The sequence below is a fragment of the Hypanus sabinus genome, chromosome 13 (genome assembly GCF_030144855.1).
Source record: "Hypanus sabinus isolate sHypSab1 chromosome 13, sHypSab1.hap1, whole genome shotgun sequence".
NCBI lineage: Eukaryota > Metazoa > Chordata > Chondrichthyes > Myliobatiformes > Dasyatidae > Hypanus > Hypanus sabinus.
The window spans coordinates 12,491,831-12,497,830 of NC_082718.1; positions in this window are offsets into that span (position 1 = coordinate 12,491,831).

Below are 6,000 nucleotides of genomic sequence, written 5' to 3' on the forward strand. Positions count from 1 at the left end.
ACCAGTGCCTTATAAAGCCTTAACATTACAAACTTATTTTCATATTCTAATTCTCTTGAAATGCGTGCTAACATTGCATTTGCCTTCCTCACCACCAACTCAACCAGCATAAGGACTCGCAAGTTCGTATGCACCTCAGATATTTTAATTTTCTCTCCATTTCAAAAATAGTCTAGATTTTTATTTCTTCTACCAAAGTGCATGACCATACACTTCCCGACATTGTATTCAACCTGCCTCTTCTTTGACCATTCTGCTAATCTGTCTAAGTTCTTCTGCAACCTCTCTGCTTCCTCAGCACTATCTGCTGCTCCCCCTATCTTTGTACGGTCTGCAAACCAGGCCACAAAGTCATCATTTCCTTCATCCAAATCATTGCCATATAATACAAAAGGAAGCAGCCTCATCACAGACCCCTGTGGAACACCTCTAATCACTGTCAGCCACCAGAAAAGGCTCCCTTCATTCACACTCTTCGCCTCCTGCCAATCAGTCAAAGCTTTTTCCTGTATTACCATCGTCTCACACCTTGTTAAGCAGACTCATGTGAGGCACCTTGTCAAAGGCCTTCTGAAAATTCAAGCACAGACCATCCACTGATTCTCCTTTACTTATCCTGCTTGATATTTCTTTAAAAATACCAACAGATCATTTTCCAATGGTCTGATATCTACTCTCAACTCTCTTTTACTCTTTATATATTTGAATAAAATTTTGGTATCCTCTTTAATATTATTGGCTAGCTTACCTTAATATTCCATCTTTTCCTTCCTTTTAACTTTTGAATTGCCTTGTGTTGGTTTTTAAAAGCTTCCCAATCCTCTAACTTCCCACTAATTTTTGTTCTATTCTATGCCCCCTCTTTGGCTTTTATGTTGGTTTTGACTTCTCTTGTCAGCTATGGTTCATCCTGCCCTTAGAATACTTCCTTCTCTTTGAGGTGGATATATCCTGTACCTTTTGAATTACTCCCAGAAATTCCTGCATTGGTGCTCTGCCAATATCCCTGACAATGTTCTCTCCAATCAATTTTGGCCAACTCCTTTCTCATGCCTCTGTAATTCCCTTTTCTCCATTGTAACACTGAGACATCTGACTTTAACTTCCTCTGAAATTTCATGGTGCATTTGATCATATTATGATCATTGAATGCGAAGGGTTCTTTTACCTTAAACTCTCTGATCAATTCTGGTTGATTGTACATCACCCAGTCCAGATTAGCTAATCTTCTCATGGGCTCAGCCACAAGCTGCTGTAAAATAAACATCTCATTGGCATCCTAGAAATTCCCCTTCTTGGGATCCAGCACCAACCTGATTTTCCCAATCTACCTCCATATTGGAATCCCCCATGACTATCATAACATCTCCCTTTTGACTCTAAATTTTCTTTCTCCCATTCTAATTTGTAAACCACATCTTAGTGGCTGTTTAGAGATCTGTATAATATCAGGGTCTTTTTACATTTGCAGTTTTTTTAGCTTGACCCACAATGCTTCTACATCTTCTGGTCCTATGTCACTTCCTTCTAATGATTTGATTTCATTTTTTGCCAGCTGACCCACCCCACCCCCTCTGCCTTCCTGCCTGTCCTTTCAATACAATGTGTATCCTAGGATGTTAAGCTCCCAGCTATCATCCTCTATCAGCCACAACTCTGTGATGCCCACAACATCTTACATATCATACATGCTAGTCTGTAACTGTTGCTACAAGTTCCTCTGCTTTATTTCGTACACAGCAGATATTCAGATATTGTTTTCCTAACTATTGCTTGCACCTTTTTATATTCAATTAGATTTTAAAAATTGTGTGTCCGCTTTAATATTCTAAAGGCTCTATTATGAAGTTTTATTGCTTTCACACCTTCTTATGACTTCCATGTTACCATTTTCTTGTTCAGCTCTATTCCATTTACTTGGTATACTTATTGTTGTGTGTTGTTATTGTCACTTCTACAATCTTGTTACATAAAAGATCCACATCCTCACTGATTTCAATATTCCGTAATTCCTGATCAGAATCAGGTTTATTATCACTGGCAAGTGTTGTGAAATGTGTTACCTTAGCAGCAGCAGTTCAAAGTAATACATAATATAGAAGAAAAAAACTAAATAAGCAAATCAATTGCAGTACATGTATATTGAATAGATTCAATATTGTGCAAAAGCAGAAATAATACACATTCAAAAAGTGAGGTAGTGTTCATGCGTTCAATGCCCATTTAGGAATTGGATGGCAGTGGGGAAGAATTTGTTCCTGAATAGCTGAGCGTGTGTCTTCAGGCTTCTGTACCTCCTACTTGGTGGTAACAATGTTAAAAGGGCATGCCCTGGATGCTGGGGGTCACTTCTTTCTTTAAAGTTTACCCAATTAGCCTTTTCAAATAGCCAACATGCCAGCATACCTTCCTGATCATCATTTCTATTTCTATTTGACATTATACAGGGTAAAGATACTGCCTGTTGTTTCTTTCAGAGCCTTCCATGAACACTTTCCTGGATTTAATACAATCATTCCTACAGTTCTGATCAAGAAGATCCAAAACCTGGGCCTCTATACCTCCCTCTGCAACTGGATCCTTAACTTCCTCACCAGAAGACCACAGTCTGTGAGGATCAGAGGTAACATTTCCACCTCACTGATAATCATCACTGGTGCACCTCAGGGGTGTGTGCTTAGCCCACTGCTCTACTCTCTCTACACACATGACTGTGTGGCTAGACACAGTTCACATGCCATCTATAAATTTTCTGATAACACAAGTATTGTTGGTGCAACTAATTTTAGAGGACCTAACCTGGTCCCAACATATCAATGCAGCTATAAAGAAGGCAAGACAGTGACTGTATTTCATTAGGAGTTTGAAGAGGTTTGGTATGTCAACAAAAACACTCAAAAACTTCTATAGATGTACCGTGGAGACACTCTGACAGGCTGCGCCACAGTCTGGTATGGCGGGGGGGGGGGGGTGAGTTTGGTGGGTTGGCCACTGCACAGGACCAAGAGAAGCTGCAGAGGGTCATAAATTTAGTCGGCTCCATCTTGCGTACTGGCCAGTGATTATAAACCTGATTCTGAGATGGTGACAAGAAGGCATACAGGAGTGAAATATATCAGCTAATTGAGTGGTGTCACATCAACAACCTTGCACTCAATGTAACTGAGAGCAAAGAATTGATTGTGGACATCAGAAAGGGTAAGATGGAGAATATACACTGATCTTTATAGAGGAATCAGAAGTGGAAAGAGTGACCAATTTCAAGGTCCTGGGTGTCAACATCTGTTGATTTATAATTTAACATTTTGATGCAGTTATGAAGAAGGCACAACAGTGGCTGGGTTGCATTTGGAGTTTGAAGAGATTTGCTATGTCCGCAGACATTCACAAATTTCTATAGAAGTACCTTGGAGAGCATTCTGACTGAGTGCATCACTATTTGTTATGGATGGTTGGTGGTGAGGGTGCTCCATCATGGGTACCAACCTCCATAGAATCCAGGATATCTTCAAGCACCCCCATCATTAAAGACCTCCATCACCTGGGACATGCCCTCTTCTCATTGTTACTATCAGGGAGTACATATAGTCACACACTCATCAATTCAGCAACAGTTTCTTCCCGTCTGCCAGAAGATTGCAGAATACACACTGAACCCATGAACACAACCTCACTACTTTTTTTGCACTACTTATTTAATTTAACTTTTTAACATACCTACGTATACATAACAACAAATTTCTGATTCTAGTGTTGCCATAATTAATGTTTAATCAATTACTGATTCAGAAACTGCAATAAAAGTTACTCTTGTCCCACTTCCATCATTTATACAGATCAGGTTTTCCTTTTCCATATGTTCTTCTCTCACTCCTCCATTAATGTTATCATGTTCCCCTCGCAATGGGTTGTGTGTGAACATTAAAATACCCACACCATACTGTATTTCCCTCTGTACCAGTAAACCTATTTCTAATTTTTACAAGAATTATAGATATTAATAATTTTAATTGTACCTTCCTTTGTGCATCCTTCAGTTACTATGTACTCTAGTTCTTCTTCCTTTTGTTCTTCATAATTTAAAACTCTTTTGACAAAAGTTGCACACTCACCTCCTCCTCTGTTAACTCTATCATTTCTTCCACTGTCATAACCATTAACTACAAAATCTAGTGTTGGATGACATCATGTTTCTTACACACATATCACATCTGGTTTCTCAGCCAACTAAGTTACATAACTCTTAATTTTCTGTCCACTAGCTATTAAACTTCTAGAACTCTGCTGAAGAATTAACAGGATTAGTATTAGTAACCTTGTAAATAATCCTCTAGACTTGGATCACCCCTACCCAGTTCTACCTGCGCTCGGTTCCATGAAATCATCTGATATTCAAAAACCTCTCAGCTGCCTTCACTGTCATTTTTATCTTTTCCATATTTGTTTTTTTCTGCTCAGAACAATTCAAACCTTTACCATGAACAAAACTAATTTATCTATATTAATCACTAATGTTGAAAGATTTCACTGACCTTGTCTTGTATTTGTACTTGAATCATTTCCACTTTAACTCTTCTCTCATTTTTTACCATGCTGTTTCCACATGTGACACAACGTGCTGTCCCCTCATTTGTATAATTCCATTGCTTTTTTCCTAACTTCACATCCACCAGAGGCTACTGTGTGGGCTCCACCACGATGACAGCATTTTACTGGTTCACCTTGTTTGCACTGCTCACACATACATATGTTCTCCTCCACACCTACCACACCTCCGCTGCATGCCCATATTTCTGACATTTATAACAACTTAGTAGTGGTGGAACATTGGCTCTGTCACTAAAGCACATGAATCCAATTGGTACTTTTTCCACTAAGATTGAACCCTGAAATATTAACATAACAGATGTGCTGTAAACTTTAGTCCATTCCACACTGTTTTCAATCTTTTTATCTCTGCCGTCAATCCTCCTTTGATATTTTTCTTTAGTTTCTGTTTTCTCTGATTGGTATTCCCATTATCACCCCTTTTCACACCACTTTTTCCTCTGACACTCTTTTCTATAACCTTGCTTTTGCTAACATTTAGTACCTCCATTGCTTTGTCCCTCTGCTCCAAATTTTTACAAACAATCAACAGTGCTCCATCATACAGAAACTTCGCTGTACTAACATTATATCTCTTATTTCCTTCTTTAGATCACCAAGCAGTGCTAATGGACTCAATGCATTTATTTCACTCTCTTGCTTAGACTTAAACAGTAATTTAAACTCCTCCTCTATCACCTTCCTTCAAATCTAACATTGTTCTCTATCATGATCATTTTCTCATTTATTTCCACTTTTCCTATTTCCTACCTGTCTGCACTTTCTTCCACTCCTCATAGACCCTTATATCCTCCTTTTCCATTCCACTCCTCCTATCCCAACCCAGTCAGAGTTCAAATTCAACCCACGATGTCATGATGAGCTAATTAAGCCAGTGTTGGCGAATTAAAGTAATCCCTTCTGTATGCACCTGGTCAATTTATGCGACTATTTTACATCTTCTTAAACACCTCTATTGTATCTACTGTCACTACTGCTCCATGGGCCAGATTCCCATCACCCACTAATCTCTGTCAAAATCTTGACCTGCACAACTTCTTTAAACTTTTTCCCTCTCATCTCAAAAGATTGCCCTCTGGTGTTAGACATGTCGATCATGGGAACATGATACCAGCTCTCTACTCTACCTATGCCTCACAGTTTTATTCCCCGTCAAGACTCCCCTCAGCCACCACCACTCCAGAGGAAACAAACCTTGTTGTCCATTCTCTCCTTGGAGCACTTAACAACCAATGTAGGGAGCAGCTTAGTAAACCTGTTCTGCATCCTTTCCAAAACCTCCACGTCCTTTCTGTACTCTCCAGAGTATAATAACACTGCAATGTAACTTCCTGGCTCTTCAAGTCAAGTCATGTCAAGTCACTTTTTATTGTCATTTCGACCATAACTGCT